Below are 21,241 nucleotides of genomic sequence, written 5' to 3'. Positions count from 1 at the left end.
TTAGTTAACTTGAAAAAATGGAAAAGATATTAAAATGAAAGGAGAAGAAGGAGATTGAATTTCCAAAATAAATTCAAATAAAAAGTAGAAAGATTTGATGCAAATGAATTAACTAAATAATCTAGAAAATTATGTAATTAATGCATATGAAGAAAATAATTAAATAAATAAAATTATTATTTATTTAGATGAAAATGATAAATTATTATATTAATTTAATAATTAAAATTTATTTTATTAATTTGGGAGAAAATGGAAATTGATAGATTAATTAAAAAATTAGAGCTATTTAACTATTAGAAATAAAAAGGATCAATATTGGCTTAATTAGATAATTAAATTATTTAATTAATATTAGAGGAATGATTAATAAGAGATGAAGAAGAGGAGTCTTAATTTGTTTGAGCTATCGATGAAATGACAAGCATTTCACATGTTGATCATTACGTGAAGCGAGTACGAGTGTACCAACGACTAGAATATTACAAACTATTGATATCTGATCAATCCTTGCTTTGTAAATTTTTATTTTTTGATTAATTTTACGAAGTCAAATTTTTGGACTACAAATGCATGATAGGTTTGTTCTTGCACATTTGTTAAAGTTTGTTGTGCTTTTGTCTAGAATCTACGCATTTGTTTAGTGCATCTACGCATGTGTCTAAAATTTGTGCTTTTGTTTTAGGGTTTTGCAAATCTATTGGTGCAATTGTTTTGTTTTGTTTTGTTTTGTTATGCTATTGTAATGTTATTACACTATTGTATAAAGATTTTGCAAAATTGTTCTACATTATAGTGCAATTGTTGTATGTTATTTCGTAGATTTTATTTGTAATGTACTTTTGTGCTTTTGTTGTAAAGTTGCACATATGTTAGTTTTATTATGTTATTGTCAAAGAATGTGCAAATGTCAAAAGAACTTTGTGCAATTGCATAAAATTAGAATTTTTTTTCTGTTTGACTAGATGATAATTGATACAATGAGATGGTGTAATGTAGAAAGAGCTAGATTCATTGTTGTGGAAGGAGCAACATCCATCGATGCAGAATTTGTGACTAGAGTTGTCTAAGGTGGAGTGTTTAGCTTTAGAGGTGATCAAGATATGGCACGTTACATATGTGCCTGAGATCAAGGTTAATCTCGACATTGCTATAACATTGGTCGAGCGATGGCACAATGAGCATAGCTCATTTCACTCATTGACTAGAAAGATCACTATCACATTGGAAGACATAAGGCATATTTTGTTCATCTGGCGAGCTTAAGGTGGAGTATGGAGAGCCAAATTTAGAGCTAATGATGAGCCAATTCAATGCATGTTTGTTGGTCATCGCATGGATCATTGGAGGCATGTTATTTACAGATATATAGTCATGAGGGTACTCTATTGGTTGGGTCAAGTTTTGTGATATTTTTGACAGACTCGGGGAGTACCTCAAGGATTGGTCATTTTTGCTTGGACTCGTAGACAAAAGCCAGAGTGGGTTTTGATAATAGATGCATATTCAATGATTGTAGCTTTTGATATACTAACTTCAATGCATTGGGGATCTTCACATATATATTGTGGATGTTAGGGTTACAATTGAGTACCAGGTGTTGGTCAAGAAACTTGTCTCCTTAAATATTTTATTATTTGACTCTATTATGCCCAAATATGAAGATAAATTGTAACAAATAGTTGGGTAAATTAATAATTAATTTTCCTCAAAATTTTAATTATGGTACAACTCCCACATATAATGGAATTTTGTTTTTTAAATATTTAAAAGAGGGATATACTTTTAGCCATAAAGTAGTAAAGGAAAACTAACATTTGTTCATATCCATGATACAAATGTGATTAAAGGATTAAACAAAAAGGTGAATTTGTAAAATCAACTTTAATGAATGTGCTAATGAGACTAAAGAATTTTAGAAAAGAATGTCACCAGCATCTCAATGCAAAGATTGAAATACTAATGAATGAATGAACAACTTCAAATTTTAAAAATTACTAATCATGGAAAGATATGAATGCCACTCAAATGAATATTACATTTACAAAGGAAAACAATATTAAAAAATATTCACTCAAGCTCATTGACTTAAAATAAATATTTGAGCTATACATTCCATTTCATATGCACAAAGATAGATGAAATCTTTAAGGAACCGGTAAAATTTTATTGATCCTTTTACGATTGTGTCTCACTCTTGCACTAAAATGCAAAGAGGATCGGAATTTTGGACCCTTCAATAATCCTTTGATTACATATTTATAATGTCTCAAAATGTAATTGCTCAATAGTCTTTGAATTTAACTCTTTAATTATTAAACTAAAGTTTTAAATACATTTTGAACTATATAAAACATTAAAACTTTTGAAATGATAAAAGATGGCTAAGGCTAAGGTGGTTGTTGTTGTGGACCCACATTGGCTCAATCCTCTTGAACTTGCTTATGTGTTGTTAGCCATACTTTGTAGTCCTTCAAAGCTTGTATTATTGTTATCACTAAGGTTTGCACCCTAGCTAAGCCTATACTCAGCTAGCCTGTGACACATAAGACTACTTCCAGGTTGTGGGTACCCTATAACAGAAGTAGACCTCTAGAGAGGGTTGGTTCCCTTTGAAATTTCCTTGAATTACTACTTTTTAAAAAGGAAAAAGGATAGGAGGATTGTAGAAAATGAAAATCTAATCTACTCAAGAGGTGATGTGCCAATATTGTTTTGTTTTAAAATGATGATTGAAGTATTACTAGTTGATTCAACTAATTGATTGCATTCACCATTCATCAAATTCTGAGATGATCATGAACATTACATATGAAGGCCTTTATTTTCAGTTTTCATGAAAGATGAAAATACTCATACAATGACACTTAATTGAAATAACAATCTTGACACAACATATGCCCTGATCTAATCAAAGAACATTTGCCCAAGCATTGCATGTATGTACAATAAATCAAAGGATCTAAAGTAAATCACAATGAATTTCCAAAATGAACATATAGATACAATGAAAGGACAAATGAACGAGCAGGAGTAGCAAGCATTTTATTTGATTTCAAGAAAAGGTTCCATACACAACATAGAAATAACTCTAATTTTAATATAAAAGAAGGTTACCAGTTATAACACAGTTGATTACATCAAAATTTAGAGAAGAATTAATGAAAACTCAAAAGATATGAGTTACAATACCGGTCTCAGTGTTGTACATATAGGGAAAAGAAAGAACTAACTGAGAAGATGAGTTGAAGTTGTCTTTTATCAAAGTTGTCCCTACAATTTGAATTTGAACTGATGGTTGTCTTTGGCTCATGATGACTAAGTTGAGATGCAGGTGTTTTGGTCATTCCTTGTCCTTAAAATTAGGTCCAACTGCCTTTTAGTCATCATTTTCAGTTGTTGGGTGGATGGAGTTAAAAATCTCTCAAAAAGGGGATTAAAACTAAAGTGTACAAGTTGCTAACTACCTCAAAACTCCTCTTGGTTGATGAGTCACCCTTGGGGGCCTTCAAATCAGGCAAATAATTGTTGTTATGATGTCAAGATCCCCCTCAAAATGTGGGATTTGTCTTTATGCGGCCCCTCTTGACTCATTTCTTTGAAATCTTTTGTGTTTGGTTGCATTAATGACAAGTTTGAATTTGAATTTCAAACATTGTCTTTTAATGAACCTCCTTGTGGGCCCTTTTCTGATTTGTTATTATACCATCTCTTATAGTAGTCCTTTTGTCTCAGACCCCCTTTTCACTGTCAACACATGCTGTCATTTTTGAATTAAACCATCCCTTGTTACAAAGATTGTAACTACCTTTATCTCTGCTTAGACTACTATGATACAATGAGCATATCCTAGGACAGTGATACACTTCAGTGACAAGCAAATCCTTCACAGGTCTTATATATTCCTTGTGTTATTCTGTGATTTGCTTGCATTTACTACCCTTAACCTTGCATTTCCAATGTCTCAGATTCACACCACTTCTACTCTTTGTGTATCTGCTATGACCGTGACTCTATATCTTGCAAGATCTCTATTTTTTGGACTATTTTTTGTCATCATTGAGGAATTTTGCTATATACATACTTTGTGCATTTTGATGATAACACTATCCATTGTAACTTACTCACTGTAGTTTTGATGTTGTTGTTAAGTTAAAGGTATTAGTTTACTTAATTAATTAAATCATATTGATTTAATAATTAATTAACCTTTTCTCTATTTCACTTAAGCTAAATTTAGGAAGCTAAACTTAGGAATATTAATAATTAATTTATTATAAATTATTAAATGCTTTTAGATTTTTCCCTTTTTAGGTTTGATCTCCTTTTATAAGGATTGATCCCTTTTATAATTCATTATTTGATTTTCATTATTGCATTCTTTTTCTCTAGGTTTTCAAAGCAATCTTTGTGTTTTGTGAATCTTCCATTGTGGTGACAGGTTATTTGCATATAGGTGTTCACTGGGTTCTATGAGGTTGCATTCTACAACTTTTACATGGTATCAGAGCTTCAAACCTGAGGCTTTCTTGTTCTTCAAATTGGGATATTCTACCTATAGTGGGTCTTCTGTGCAATTTCGGTTGATTTGGATGTCACCATTGAATCCAACACATGTCAATTAGTCAAGATTGACCTTTTGTTTGTCAATTTTTGATTCACGAGGCCAAATCTGTGAGGGTTTGAAAATTCAGATTTTTTTTGTGATCCAGAGGGGCACCTGGTTTTTGGAGCAATTTGGGCAAAAAAAGGATATCACAGTTGGCTTCTAGAGGGTAATTCGACGAATTTTGATATATAATTCGATATACTTTGGCATCAAAGGTATTGGAGGCAAAAAAAAAATATTTTATGGGTCGTACGACACTATGGCGTGAAAAATTAAAAATATATATATAAATTTTTACCGATGGAAAAAACCGTTGGCGGTGTTTTAAGGCCTGTGACGGTTTACTAACCGCACGACCTGCAACGGTTAACACACCGCCGACAGTTAAACCACCAACGGTGTTCTCAACACCGCCGCCTCCATCGACCGCCACGCCTCCCTCGCGTTGCCTGCTCCGCCGCCCGTCCAGCACGACCTCTGCATGACCACCACCTGAGCACCACCAGTGGGCAACTAGTTCCTTTTTTTTAAGCCTTTTAAGCATATTGGGGTTTTTTCGCGATATCAAGAGCAAACGGAGGCGTTTTTTGACAAACCATATATCGTCAGAGAGCTCTTTCCGAGACGGATCCTTTTTTGGAGGTTTTTTTTTCAGATTTTGCAGTTTTGCTACATTTATTGCCAGTCAAAGTTTGAACTTCTTTTTGGCGCTTCCAAGGGCATATCTTTTGCATACGAACTCCATTTTTTGTAAACGAATAGGTGTTGGAATGCTCTATCTAGATCAATAGCTTATTTTATTAGAAAATTCATCAGGTACATAGAAATTTGTCAAAAGTTATTTTTGCTTGTTCAGCCTTCCATCTTTCAAAATTGTACTGGGGTTTGGTTTTTTGTGTTATGGGGGTGTATTTTTTCTTGCTTTCTGTATTATCATATCAGAAATCAGAATCCTCTCTCTTTAAACACATTTCAAAACCATAAACATTATGGCAGATACTTCTTCATGTGATTGTCTTACACCACACAATTATCATACTTGGAAAGCACATATGACAAGACTTCTCATGTCTAAGGGGTTGTGGTCTTGTTTGGATGAGGTTCAACCTCTCTTGACAAGACCCTTTGAGGTTCTACAACATAGGAACATAATGGATGAGGCCATGGGTTTGATATCCTTGCATGTTACAGATAGTCTTCTTTTTCACTTGGAGGGTTGCTTAACTCCTCAGGCTATATGGACTAAGTTTCATGATCTTTTTGGCACCATTAATCAGTTCAGGGCACTTCAGATTGAGGCGGAATTGACCACCTTGGCACCTAATTCTTTTCCATCTATTGAGGATTTCTTGATGAAATTCAAGTCACTGTGAAATTGTTACAGGGTTGTGGTAAGACCAAGACAGACACTGAGTGTATATACCTGGCTCTATCCAGGCTTCGAGGTTTCTTTCAAATTTTCTCTTCTACCTTCCATTCCATTATGGATGCTTTGGGCACTAGATCTCACCTCACACAGTTGGATACTCTCCCTGGTTCTAAGAACCAAGCATTGGTAGCTCATCCATCTAAAGGGAAGTCAAAGTAAAAATAGATGTCGAAGATAGATTCAATAGGCAGTGAGAGTTCCTCCAGACCTCCACTGAAGTCTAATTCAAAACCACAATCCAACCCTAAGCAGGGTAATTCTTCTAAGTCTGGCGAGTCTTCCTCCAAGACTAAGTAGAAATCAGGTGACAGTTTCTGTGGCAAGGAAGGACATCTAGTTCCATGTGTTGGAAACGATTAGAGGCTTTAGAGGAGGCCATGTAGCATCACATCACCTCACATCAGACACCTTCCCCACCCACAGGGAAAGGTCATGCTCCTTCTGCACGAGCATTGCCTTCACGATCCACTTGGATCCTAGATTGTGGTGCTTCTCACCATATGACACACACTCAGGAGTTTGTCACCGCAGTTGCCCATTGTGGCAATTCACATATTGAAGTTGGTGACTCTACAAAACTTTTCGTTATGGGTTTAGGTCATGTTCCATTGGATGGTTGTTGTCTTCAGGAGGTCCTTGTTGTTCCTGACAATTTGACAAACCTCCTTTCCATTTATCAGATTTGCCACTCTAGCATTGGTAAGATAGTTGAGTTCTCACTACATGATGTGGTTATTAGAGACCTTCATGATCCTGATTTGGTTGTGGCTATTGGGAGTGTTGATCCTACATCTCGCTTATACAGATTTGATGGATTTTACATGATAGATGGTACAAGTTCATCCCTCATAGCACATGCAGACACAGTGAGTAGACTTTGGCATGAGCATTTTGGCCATGTCAATTACAAATATCTACAACAGATAAGTACACAGGCATTAGTAAGTGGGCTCCCACAGATTTCCTATACTGACGGTGTTTGTCGAGGTTGTGTACTTGGCAAACATCACCGGGGTTCTTTCCCTATTAGTGGGTCACCACGTGCTATGACACCCTTGGAGTTGGTACATAGTGACCTCATGTCATTTCCGACTCCTTTTTCGGGGGCTAGATATGTGCTCACATTTATTGATGACTTCTCCAGACGTACATGGGTGTACATTCTTAAGTACGAGTTTGATGTCTTTAATTCATTTCAAATTTTTAAGACTGTAGCCTCCTAAAATTGCGACACTTGCAATTTCGACTGCATTTCGGTCTTCACGATGGCGACGCAACACGGAACCTGAATGGAGACCCCGAAACTTGTCCACGACACCAAAAACTGCATTTTTCAAGCACCCTGGCCTGAACCTCCTTTGCACCCTGCTGTCCCGGGAGGTGGGACCAGAGCGCCCAACGCCCTGGTCCTTCAGGACCAGGGCGCCCAGCGCCCTGGTCCCTGGCCCTATTTTGGGCCTGGTCTCCTATGGGACTTCGGGTCTTTTTGTTTGCAAATTGGAAATTATCTTTCTTGGTCGACCTAAGGTCAGGAAAATCAGTCTATTAACCCTAATTGACAAGTATATAAACTACATTTTCCTCTCCCATTTGGGTGGATGAAAAAAGGAAGGACATATGTGTACAAGACGTGGAAATGATACTCAAGCATTCAAGCATTCAAGCATTCAAGCATTCCTTCTAAGTCTCCATTCAAGGCTAAGTGTTGCATTCAAGACAAGGATTCAACCATCGAAGAGGAGATCACTTACTACATACTACTACAACATACAACATACAACAACATCTATACCTTCGCACATAAGGATCTACAAACATCCTTACAACAAGGTATTAGTACTTGTTTTACATTACAGACATTTGCATTTACAGCATTTCTCATTTCTTGGTTAATTCCAAAACCGGGGTTTGACCTAAAGGCAAACCCCTAATCTCTAACCCCCCAATCGTCTTCGCTTTTCTGTGTGTAGGTTGCAGGTACGCAGCTGAAATTGAAGATCTGGAATCCTTGTGCAGAGACGAACAGATCCCCCTTCGTTTCGCGGATTTTTCGGAGGACCGTGTGCACGCCGGGCGCCATCGTCCCGTCAACTTTCGCTCAAATTTGCAGGACAGCGCCGTATCGACATTTTACTGCTAATTCCAAGTCCGCAGCTTCATCTTGTATCCCTATCTCAGTTTATAAGCGAATCTTTCTCACTTTCTATGCATTCCTAGCTTAATTCTTCTATGCACATTCTTTACAAAAGAGGGTAGTCTTGCTGTCTTAACCCTTGAAACGCATTTAGCATCCAATCTTGCATTGTGTGGGATTGGATCTTGTGGGTTTCAACCCCTCTTTTGAATGTAAAGTCTCCTTAAGTGAAAACCATCAACCCTAGCAACCTCCCTTCTCTCTCCTTGGAGTTGGAAGAGGGGAGAGCAACTAGGGTTCGATCGATTTTCCGCTTTACATTTTGGTGAACCCGACGTGAACATCCTTTCTGATTATTCATGGTTAGATTTGAAAATTGGATTCCTTGATTACATTTCCATGTTTGATCTTTTGCAAAATTTTAGAGGTTAATTGCATAAAAACCCTAAATTTTCTTTTTAGTAATTGAGCTTGCAAAATGTCTAAATGTTAATGCTTGTTTCAGATCTGCCCTTCTTTTACAAATTATCAATTCATATTTGTGCTTTAATTTTGAAAATTAAGTGGTTAAGTGTCAAAACCCTAATTTTTGAAACCCTCTTGATTCAACCTTTGTCCGACAATTTCACTGATCAAAACATCTCCAAATCAGCTGTAACTTTGGATTCCGCAATAAAATCACAATATCTTTCATCCCTGAAAATTTGGAAAAAAGTTGCGAGGACCGTGTGCACTCCGAGCGCCATCGTCCCCGACATTTTTTCCAAAATTTCGGGAGCTAGATCTTACTGTATTTTCCTGCTAAAATCCAGAATTTTGGCTGATTTTACCAATTATAACACTTTCAAAATTACAGTCAAAGTTGGTCTTGTGATTGCTTGGATTAAGGCTTCTAATCATTCAAAAATCATTGAAATTGAAATTTTGTGTCAAAATTGTGTTCTTACTGTCCTACATCTGAAAAGTGTGTTTGCATTCATTCGAAATTTCAGTGCTTTATTCAAATTCTTGCAATTTGTGACTTTTGAAATTAAGTGCTTAATTACAACAACTTTAATTTCCGCTTTCAAAATTGAATTTTGCATGAAATTGAGTCAATTTTTAAATTTCAAAACTTGCATTGCTCTTAACATTCCCTCTAAAATCATAAAATTCAAATTTTCAATTTCCCTCTCTTTTTCAAAATTCAAATTTTGCATTTTTCGACAATCTTGGTAGGATTCAATTTTGAAATTGCAACTTTAATTTGGCCTACCTACAGATCGTAAAATCACTCAATTTTTTCATATTAGCTCTAAAATCATCATAATTTTCATCCCTGCAAATTTTGAAAAAAGTTGCAAGGACCGTGTGCACTCCGAGCGCCACGGTCCCAGACATTTTTTTCGAAATTTCGGGAGATTGTCGTGATTGCATTTAATAGCTTAAATCTAGGAGATTGGCTGATTTTACTGAAATTTGCTACCTCTAAAATTCAAAATCTTCTCTCCCTCTCTAGTGCATGAGTTTTACAACAATAAGCCCTACTTACACTATTCCCGTTAGACAAAGCCTTAGAATTAAGTCTTTCCGAGGTGTAATTACCGAGGAGATGGAACCTAATTTGAATGGCCTTTTTAACGAGGACATGGGTAATTCCTCTAATCCTCTTAATGATGAAGAAGCTCTCCATGAGGTTTCTGAAGAACAACTTTCGAAATTGGATAACCAATTTGACGATTTTCGACAATGGATGTCTCAAGAATACCCTGATAGTCAAGCTCTTCCTTTAATTGAGGGTCTAAAATGTATGCTTCAAAGTGATAAGAATGGAATTGATATCTTGCGTGGTATTGCACACATTGTGGATTCAAATGTGATGCCTATGAAGAGTTGTGCTGAAACTTTGGGTTATACACAACCTCCTACTCAAGTCAATCATTCTATTCCTTTGACGACTCCTATTGCTAGCATACCTACCTTTACATCAAACATAATGACTACTTCTCCTATGATCACCAGTCATGGGGGCAATCCTTCCTCTTCAATTAACCCTCTTCCTTCATTCAATCCGATTTCTTCATTCACTCCTTCAATGAGTGTCCCTATTATATCTCCACAAATGAACATGACGCAAGGGGGCAATTCGTTTAACCATTCCATTCCTCCTTGTAGTGTTCCTCCTGTCCAATCATCTCCTATGACTAACTATCATAGTGTCCCGCCACCTTACTCTTTACCGTCTTTCAATAACATAACACCTCCATCTCAATCTAACACATCTAATATGAATTCTTCGACTGAAGCGACCATTAACAATCTTGCACAAACTGTCTCTTCTTTACAGCAACAAATTGCCTCTATGAATCAATCTAAGTTTAGTGTGCCCACATTTGATGTTGCGAGCCCACTTTCTCTTGACATTGTCCGAGCTATCCCTCCTAAACATGTTGAAATCCCGCATTTGGAACTTTATAATGGTAAAGGAGATCCTCTAACACATGTTAAGACTTTTCAAACAATATGTACTGATTTTGCTTATGACCAAAGGTTGCTTGCAAAACTGTTTACTAGAACATTAAGAGACAAAGCCCTACAATGGTATTGCTCGTTGCCTTCTTATTCTATTACTTCTTTCGAACAACTTGCAAATGCTTTCATTCAACAATTTCAAAACAATATAAGTCCTAAAGTTACTTTGATTGATTTAATGCATTGTAAACAAGGTGTTAAAGAAAAAGTGACTGATTTCATTGGTAGATATAAGCATTTGTATGCTCAAATCTCTTTTCCAGTGCCTGATAATGATATTCAAAGAATCTTTATTTCTAATTTACAAAAAGATATTCGAGACAAACTTCTATTTTCTGAGTTTACTTCTTTCCAACAGTTGTGTGCAACTCTTCACAATTATCAACTGACTGTGAGTCAAATGGAACAATCACATCCTATGGCTTCGAGTGATAAGGGTGATAGCAGTCAACAACCATTTGGGAAGTTTAAACCGAACAGAGATTCCATCAAATTCAATGAAAACATCATCAACAACAATGTGAATGCAGCATTAGGTGTGCCTCCTATTTCTAAGTTTTTCAAGAAAGAAAGAAAGTATACTCCTTTGAATGAATCATTGCATAGTATTATGAATAAGTTATTGGAACAAAATGTGCTTACTCTTCCTCCTATAAGGCAAATTGATCCTGCAAAGATTACTTCACCTTATTTTGATAACAAATCTTTTTGTCAATTTCATCGTCAGCCTGGGCATGATACTGAAAAATGTTTTTCTTTAAAGGGTAAAATTCAAGATTTGATTGATAATAATACTATTTCTGTTTCTGGAGTGAATGATAAAGGCAATACATCTGTAGCTCCTCCTAACCAAAATCTTCAGATTTTTACTGATCCATTACCTTCTCATACCTCTAATGCGATTGAGACTAATGATTCCTCTCTCTCATCTGATGGTCTTGTGTCTATGACTCCGAATGTGATTAACTTTGTAGAGCAGCAAGAAAACCCTAAAGAACCTTCCATCACATTTGATTCTAGTGAAACTATCAGGGCACCTGATGGTCCTTTATACATAGTTGCAAAAGTCAAGAATACACCTTGCCGTGGAGTGCTTATTGATCCTTCGTGCATGGTTAATGTTATTACTGAAGAATTCCTTTTTACTTTGCAATTGAATCAAGTGATTTATGACAAAACAGATGTGATTGTGAAATTATTTGATGCATTTTCTTCTCCTGCAATTGGTTCTATTACATTGCCTATTGAGGTCCATAACAAATCCCTTGATGTGAACTTTGCTATTATTCCTTCGTCCGAACAATTTCGTGTGAAGCTTGGCTATCCTTGGCTATCTTCCATGAAAGCTATTGCTTCTCCTATTCATAAGTGTTTGAAATTTCCCCATAATGGTGAAGTTGTTACTGTCAATCATAGTCTCTTTAAACCAGCTAAAAGAACTTCTAGCGTTCCTATTGATTATTTTTGGCCTAAACAATTCCAATCCCTTCCTCCGCGAAGTGATCATCTTTTCAAATCTTATCAAAAGTGGAAAACAGATATGATCCTATCTCTAAGTGAACCTAGAACACCCAAACTTGATATTCCTATCGTTCTTGAGAAGGAAGTTCTTCCTTTGAAAGATAAAACTAATGTCTTTCCTCAAGAAGATTCCCAACCCATCCCTATGGATGTGACTATGTCTATGCCTAATAAACCTTCTAAAAGTAGACCTATACCTCCTCGTCATGATGGACTTGGTCTTCTTCCTAAACCAAAAATTCCTCCTTTATATGGAGCAGTTCCTCCTCCTTCCTTTTATAGAGAGAAGAGACCTTCTTCTTCTCCTATTATCCAGCCTAAGAGACCACAACCTAAACACCCAAGTGATAAGGGTGAGAACATTCCTCCTCCTCAATCTTCTCCACTTCCTACTAAGACTAGACGAAATCGTTCTGCACGTGAGCGCCAACGAAAGCGTCGTCTTAGAGCTCAAGCAGCTGCTTCTCAAACTTTACAATCTCCAAAAACACCTTCAACAAGCATTATTCCATTTTCTCCAAAATCTCCTAAACATAAGATGCATGATGGTCTTGATCCTGTACGGGTTAAAGATCCTATTTTTATAAATCTTGATGATGCTATAGATGAAAATGTTATTCATGATGAACATGTTACTTCTCTTGCTTCTGATAGTGAATATGAACTTGTTGATATTGATAACCATCTATCTAACGAATTTTCTAAAGCACTTATCCTAGCTCCTAGACAAGAACAACGTGGCTTGGAACATGAACATAGCCCTTGTTTGGATCTTGTGGTAGCTCCATCTGCTGTGTTGGATGTTCCTCCTCTAGCGTGTTCCCTGCCTTCCCGAAACATTGATCAGCAAGATCGGGGGGTAGATGACGTGCTAGACTAGTTACATTAGCATAGCAGATTCTCTCCTCCTCTCTTTTGTTACTTCTTCTATATGTTATTCTCATTCTTCTATTTGTTGTCCTTAGTGTTGTCTACTTGAGGACGATGCAAAGCATTGAGATATCTTTTGGTCTCTCTCATGTTGACTCAAAAGACACATGTGTTCCCTTCTTCTAGGTGACCTTCTTTGATTGGGGAATGAAGAACAATTATGCATACATACATATGATATATATACATGAACTATCATATAGCATACTGACCCCGAGGAAAGCGAAGTCACCTCGTGCTTTGTGTTTGTGTCTATTATCCTTGGGTTTATCTCACACTTGGGGGCTAAATCTTTGTGATAACGTGCTCCTTTCCTTTCTCATTTCTTATGTGTATCACTACGTTAAAACAATCACCCCCGTTGAGGCGTGTGCGATCGCTTTAACGTAGGGGGGCATACACCCCATCTATCCCTTCAGGATACTTGAAAATTTCTTGGCGAATGTAGCTTTGCCTTGAAAATTTTTGATATTTCTTTTGCATGACTCATAGTGAGGGAACCTTACTACTGACAGTCATGGTTCTCCCTCGTGATCTTCCCTTTTACTTTGTCAATCGAAGTCGTAAGATCCTTAGTCCACTGGGGGCTTGGTGTATCTTGCCTCCTTGACGTGGTGAAAGTCTTTCAATGTTATTTCCTTGTACTTTACCGGAAGTATGAGCATACATACTCCCGCTAAAGTGGGGGCTAAATGTAGCGTCCTAAAATTGCGACACTTGCAATTTCGACTGCATTTCGGTCTTCACGATGGCAACGCAACACGAAACCTGAATGGAGAACCCAAAACTTGTCCACGACACCAAAAACTGCATTTTTCAAGCACCCTGGCCTGAACCTCCTTTGCACCCTATTGTCCCGGGAGGTGGGACCAGAGCGCCCAGCGCCCTGGTCCTTCAGGACCAGGGTGCCCAGCGCCCTGGTCCCTGGCCCTATTTTGGGCTCAGTCTCCTATGGGACTTCGGGTCTTTTTGTTTGCAAATTGGAAATTATCTTTCTTGGTCGGCCTAAGGTCGGGAAAATCAGTCTATTAACCCTAATTGACAAGTATATAAACTACATTTTCCTCTCCCATTTGGGTGGATGAAAAAAGGAAGGACATATGTGTACAAGACGTGGAAATGATACTCAAACATTCAAGCATTCAAGCATTCCTTCTAAGTCTCCATTCAAGGCTAAGTGTTGCATTCAAGACAAGGATTCAACCATTGAAGAGGAGATCACTTACTACATACTACTACAACATACAACATACAACAACATCTATACCTTCGCACATAAGGATACAAACATCCTTACAACAAGGTATTAGTACTTGTTTTACATTACAAACATTTGCATTTACAGCATTTCTCATTTCTTGGTTAATTCCAAAACTGGGGTTTGACCTAAACGCAAACCCCTAATCCCTAACCCCCCAATCGTCTTCGCTTTTCTGTGTGTAGGTTGCAGGTACGCGGCTGAAATTGAAGATCTGGAATCCTTGTGCAGAGACGAACAGATCCCCCTTCGTTTCGCGGATTTTTCGGAGGACCGTGTGCACGCCGGGCGCCATCGTCCCGTCAACTTTCGCTCAAATTTGCAGGACAGCACCGTATCGACATTTTACTGCTAATTCTAGGTCCGCAGCTTCATCCTGTATCCCTATCTCAGTTTATAAGCGAATCTTTCTCACTTTCTATGCATTCCTAGCTTAATTCTTCTATGCACATTCTTTACAAAAGAGGGTAGTCTTGCTGTCTTAACCCTTGAAACGCATTTAGCATCCAATCTTGCATTGTGTGGGATTGGATCTTGTGGGTTTCAACCCCTCTTTTGAATGTAAAGTCTCCTTAAGTGAAAACCATCAACCCTAGCAACTTCCCTTCTCTCTCCTTGGAGTTGGAAGAGGGGAGAGCAACTAGGGTTCGATCGATTTTCCATTTGTGGAGAAGCAGTCTAGACTTTCTATCAAGAAGATACACACAAATAACAGTGGGGAGTATGTAAATCAGGCCTTCAGATATTTTTGCACTGGGTATGGTTTGCAGCATTAGTTTACAGTTCCCTATACCCCTCAGCAGAATGGTGTTGCTGAGAGAAAGAACAAGACTTTACGGGATATGACCAATTGTATGATTCAGTCATGGTCTATGGATTCCTTTCTGGGTCGAGGCAGTCAATTGTGCCACTTATATTCAAAATTAGATGCCTCATAAGGCATTGCGACATATGACTTCTGAGGAGGCTTGGACCCATGTCAAGCCTGATGTTTCTACATTTCAAGTATTTGGTTGTTTGGGCATTTATTCTTGATTCTCAGAGGAAGAGTTGACCACTCATATTTGTTGGCTACTGTGAGGATGTGAAGGCATACAGGATGTTTTATCCTGATTCTATAGAGGTCTTGTTTTGACGGGATGTCCAGTTTGATGAGCGCTTCACTCTGCCAAATTCTCCTTCACTAGCTTCTCCCTCACTACCTACTCCTCCCTCTTCATCTCTTGATGATTGTTTATCTCTTGATGATGATGCAGATGTTGATCCACCACCACTAGATCCACAACATTTGCCCAAGTGGGCCCGCTTTACTTTAGAGGCAACTTGTTCTATGGAAGGTGACCCTTCAGATTCTCCTCGTACACGATCACATACTTCAAGTGCTAGTCTCTTGAGTCATGCCACTTCAGGTGATCCTCAGAGATTTTTAGAGGTGACAGGTCAGCCTGAGTGGGATAGGGCTATGGAGGAGGAGTATTCTTCTTTGATGAAGAATCATACTTGAGATCTTTGTTCTCTTCCTAAGGGAAGAAAGTTGGTTCGGTGCAAGTGGGTGTACTGTACCAAGTATGTTGCAGATGGTTCGATAGATAAGTACAAAGCACGTCTTGTTGTGAAGGGGTTTTCTCAGATTGATGGTATTGACTACTCTGAGACCTTTTCTCCTATTCCCAAGATGAATTCCATTCGCTTTGTACTATCACTAGCAGCTTCACAGGGATGGCCAGTTTTTCAAATGGATGTGAAGAGTGATTTATTGCATAGTGACCTACATGAGGGGATCTATATAGAGAAACCTCAGGGGTTTGTGCAGGACACTTCTTTGGTTTGTAGACTTAGGCGTTCTTTATATGGTCTCAAACAAGCCCCTTGGGCTTGGAATGAGAAGATGGACTCTTTTTTGCTCTCCTCTCACTTCATTCGTTGTCATTTTGATCCCACAGTTTACATTCAACGTCTAGAGGGTGATCTTTTCATTCTTGTGCTATATGTTGTTGATCTTATTCTTAGAGGTATCTCATCCTCTATGATTCAGAGTGTTCATAGAGCTTTGATGGAGCAGTTTAAGATGACAGATCTCGGTCTTCTGCACTATTTTCTTAGTCCACATGTCGTTCAGTCTTTGGATGAAATTTCCATATATTAGCAAAAGTATGCTCTTAAAACGCTCCAGAGATTTGACATGCTTGATTGCAAGCCTTCCCCCACACCATTTTAGTCAAGTGTTGTTCTGTCCTCCACTTGCTCTACTCCTTCAATAGATTCTACATTATACAGGCAGTTGGTTGGCAATTTTTTGTACCTAACGCATTGTGTCTTGATCTTTCCTTAGCAATTGGCCTTGTCTCTAGGTTCTCACATGATCCACATGAGAGCCATTGGCAAGCTGCCAAACATATTTTGAGGTACATTTAGGGCACTATACAGTATGGCATTCACTACACATCAGGGGCTCCTCACATAGTTGGCTTACTGACTCAGATTGGGCTGGTGATGTCGATGATCGGAGGTCTACTTCTGGCTTTGTTTTTCTGTCTTGGTTCTGGTCCTATCACGTGGTCTTGGAAGAAGAAATCTGCTATTGCATTATCATCTACAAAGGTTGAGTACCGAGCAACAGTGTTAGCTAGCCAGGAGATTTTATGGCTTCGACAGTTGATGACAGAGTTCAGTTTTTCTCCTGATAGTCCCACACTTCTTTGGTGTGACAATCAAAGTGCTATACACATTTCCCGCAATCTAGTGGAGCATCAGCGAACGAATCACATTAAGATCCACATGCACTTCATCAGGAAGATTGATTCAGGATGGTTCACTCACCTTGGAATACATTCCTACAGAGAAGCAGGTTGCTGATATCTTCACGAAACCTTTGGCATTGTTGTGTTATCTTCAGTTGCGCTCTATGCTTGGGGTGAAGGAAGTTGTCCTTGGGGGGTCTTTGTGAGGCCTTTCTTCCTTCATGTTTTTTTTAGCATGCTTTCATCTCTTTTAGGAGAGGAGTTTTTTCCCATTGGGTTTTCTCCTTTTTCTCCATTTTATATAGATTTCATTGTACTTGGGTACCTCATCAGACATTGTTGTCGGGAGCCATTTTGGCTTTCATGCATCTAGTCCTTAGTTGTTTTTTAGCTTCTCCCTATCTTCATCTTAAGGGGGGTTGTTAGAGTAAAACGTATTAGTTTACTTAATTAATTAAATTATATTGATTTAATAATTGAGTCACCTTTTCTCTATTTCACTTAAGCTAAATTTAGGAAGCTAAACTTAGGAATATTAATAATTAATTTATTATTAATTATTAAATGCTTTTAGGGTTTTCCCTTTCTAGGTTTGATCTCCTTTTATAAGGATTGATCTCTTTTGTAATTCATTATCTGATTTTCATTATTGCATTCTTTTGATCTAGGTTTTCAAAGCAATCTTTGTGTTTTATGAATCTTCCATTGTTGTGACAGGTTATCTGCATACAGGTGTTCACTGGGTTCTATGAGGTTGACTTTTACAATTGCTCCTTCTTACTTGCTATCAATTGTGTCTCTTGGTCTTCTACCTACAAAATTCATCATCTTTACAAGTTCCCATCATAAAGGCCTACTTTTATGAAAAGAAAGGCTCATGATTAGATTTTGTAATGGCAGTGAAGACTGCTCATTATCTCTGTGGCTGTGTTATCTTCATATGAATCTTTAAAGGTTGCTACAAGAGTTGTGATTGTGTCTAATGACATAAACCTCCCAAGCACCTATTCACTACTCTGTGTCTCATATCGCATAAAAATTGCTCACTTTGAGATTGTTTCAGACACAAATATGGAATCTATTCATGTATACTCCTTGTTGTCAATGATTGTTCTGGGATAGTGAATGTCATACCTAATATTTGAGACTGTACCCTTCTTTTTCTTCTATGACTGTCTTGGTCCAGTATGATTGGCCTTATTTGTCACCTCTATGTGACTATCAATGATTCAAATATCCTTATGACAAAGCTCTGTGGTCTGAGATTGTCAACCATATTGAATAGAGTTTTGACCCTGCTCATGACCACACACCTTGTAATTGATCCAAGCACAAGTTCTGACTACACCTTTAACTTATTCATCGTCCTCATACCTTTTGCCTCCCATTTGCAAATAGGTTCCTTGGATGTTGAGCTATTCATACTATTACCACATGGAATGTACCACTTTTCTACCAGTGATCTTCATCAATGCTTGAAGAGACAATTGTTGTTTCTTTATCCTTTTGTTGTGAGCAGTCAAAAAGCATGTGGCATTCTCCTTTGTAGCATGGACTGAAATTGTCTTCTTATGGTTGTCTTTGAGTGATCTTCACACTTTATGCACTATCAAACATTGCTCCGAGTAGTCCATTCATTGGACTATCTCATAATGTACCTTCCTTGGAAAGTCTGTTCTAGGGTTATGACCTTATATTTGTTGCAAGGTGTGCACCCTTGGTCTCCTTGTGATGTGCAGTGTAACGCTCGGGTTTGTGACATGGCTTAACCGCCTCCTATGGATTCTATAAGTCTAGTGGTTGTATCGGGCATTAATAGGTCGATCTTTTGGTTCAACGACAACCGCACTTGTAACAAGTGGTATTAGATCTTGGTCATAGTTTCAAACCACTCTCTTGCACTGGGGGGATTGTTGCAAGGTGTGGGCCCTTGGTCTCCTTGCATTGTGCAACACAACACTTAGGTTTGTGACATGGCTTAACCGCCTCATGTGGATTTTATAAGTCTAGTGGTTGTATCAGGCATTAATAGGTCGATCTTTTGGTGCAAGGACAACTGCACTTGTAACAATATTATTGTCAAAGCATTAATATCCTATCAACCTCTCCTTATCAGTTTTCTCTGATCTGCATCTCTTTGTTCATAGGTTATAGTACCAACTATTTTATATGTTGGTGTTTTGTGGTAGCCTTGGTTTGACGGCACTAATAGACTGTCTCTTGCTCTTTGACTATTGCTAAAACCTTACATTGCATTAATAATCTCATTGTGTGCCCATAACTAACTTTTTGGATGAGAGTGCAAGGACTGTGGCAGTGTTTTATTTTGAAGCTCCTTATTTGTGAGCTCGATATTCAAGGTGACCTTAACCTTTTGAGATACTTATCAATACATAACCCTGCCCTTTCTTAATGGCCACAAAGCCTTAAAAGGTTTTGTGACTGCTGATGACTGTCTAGTGGTTGCTCTTTACATTCTCTTCCGAAGTGTCAAAACGACTGTCTTTTCAGATTTCTCTCAACTATATTATGTTCTGTCCCTTGAATTCTTTTGACTGCAGATTAGAAGCTCTTATTCATTATACTCGTGATTCTCAAAGATCCACATGGAATTTGGATTTTATGGTTCCCTTGAAGACTTCTATTGTATTAGCTGGGACTGCTATTATGACTATGAACTCATCCCTTATCTATGTGCTACCTTAAAGGCAATGGAACACATACCAAGAAAAATCTTTCACAGTTTTTTCCCTAACTTAATATATAATAAAAAAAAACTTATCACTGACAATGAATATTAATACCTCACAGACTGAAAGTTCTATCTGTTGGAATAGCAAGGATGACAACGTATCTAGCAAAGGAGGACTTTGATAAAGCTTGAAATACCTACCTCATCTTTGAAAAACTTTGACATCTGCTCTTGAGGACTGAAAACGTGGCTTTCCATCCACCACTCTTTCTATTGGGAATGAATGAATTGCCTATCACCCCCCTCAAATTTTTCTTCATATCTTGAAACTGAAGTTATGAGCAAAGATAATGTGAAAATATTGATGTTAAAACTCTTGTCAACAACAATCACGCTTCTGGCCGCCATGAGAACAAGGAGATGCACCTTGATAACTAGGGCTTTTCCAATGAAACTCAGGCTTCCATTCAGAAACCATGTAAGGAATTACTTAAGTCATGTCAAACTTGAGTCTTACTATAAAAAAAATGCCCTAATACAACAAAACTTCCCTCCAAATGCAAAAAGGCCTAGACTCAAGCTTATCTACGTGGAAGAGGAAAACATTACGTGTGAATGCAACATTGCCTTGAGAATCCTATTGTCATGTTGAAAACTCCCTACACTTTAAAATCCAATCTCCCTCTTTTTCATTAATAATACTGGACTTTTGACTTTTCAATTCGGAAAACAACTTTGTATCTTTTGGAGTTTTAATAAAACATGCTTTTACATGCTTATCAACATTGTCAGAGGAACTTAAAAATGAAAATTTTCCCCTTTAACAGTTTTAAAACCTTCACCACACTTGCTAGAAATACAAGTATTCATATGTGGGTTATTTGTCCTAAAAGACGAAAATAGGTAACAATTACAATATTGTTTGCATGAACAACATCCATTCTAGTGGTGAAGTTATTAGGATGGTTGTCATACCAAGATAGATCATAATCAATTTTTAATTTAGAGTTTCTTTGTTAAAATCCTTTTCATCTAAGAATGCCTCAACCATCTTTTGGAATATATCTTTCAATTCATCTGTAATGAAATCTCCTAGATTATCTTTCTTGATAAGCTAGCAACCAATGTCTATGAATTCTTTGGTAATGTCTACCTGCATTTGGTTGCAATATCTCAATAGCTTGCTTTGTTCCTTGATACTTTTCTTAAGGAAGGAATTCTTTCATTTGATGCTCTCTCCACATGACACATCTAGTGTCATTCACATCTCGAAGAATACTCTCAACTACAACCTTGTCCATACTCATGTATACATTTTTTTTAGTTGCATGTTTATTTGCAACCACATAGCCTCTTCTTGTTTTGTATTGATTATCTTAGTATTGGAGTTGCATTTATACCAAAATCATATTATCA

The sequence above is a fragment of the Cryptomeria japonica genome, chromosome 1 (assembly GCF_030272615.1).
Source record: "Cryptomeria japonica chromosome 1, Sugi_1.0, whole genome shotgun sequence".
Taxonomy (NCBI): domain Eukaryota; kingdom Viridiplantae; phylum Streptophyta; class Pinopsida; order Cupressales; family Cupressaceae; genus Cryptomeria; species Cryptomeria japonica.
The sequence above is the reverse complement of the archived record's forward strand: the minus strand, read 5'-3'. Positions refer to the sequence as shown.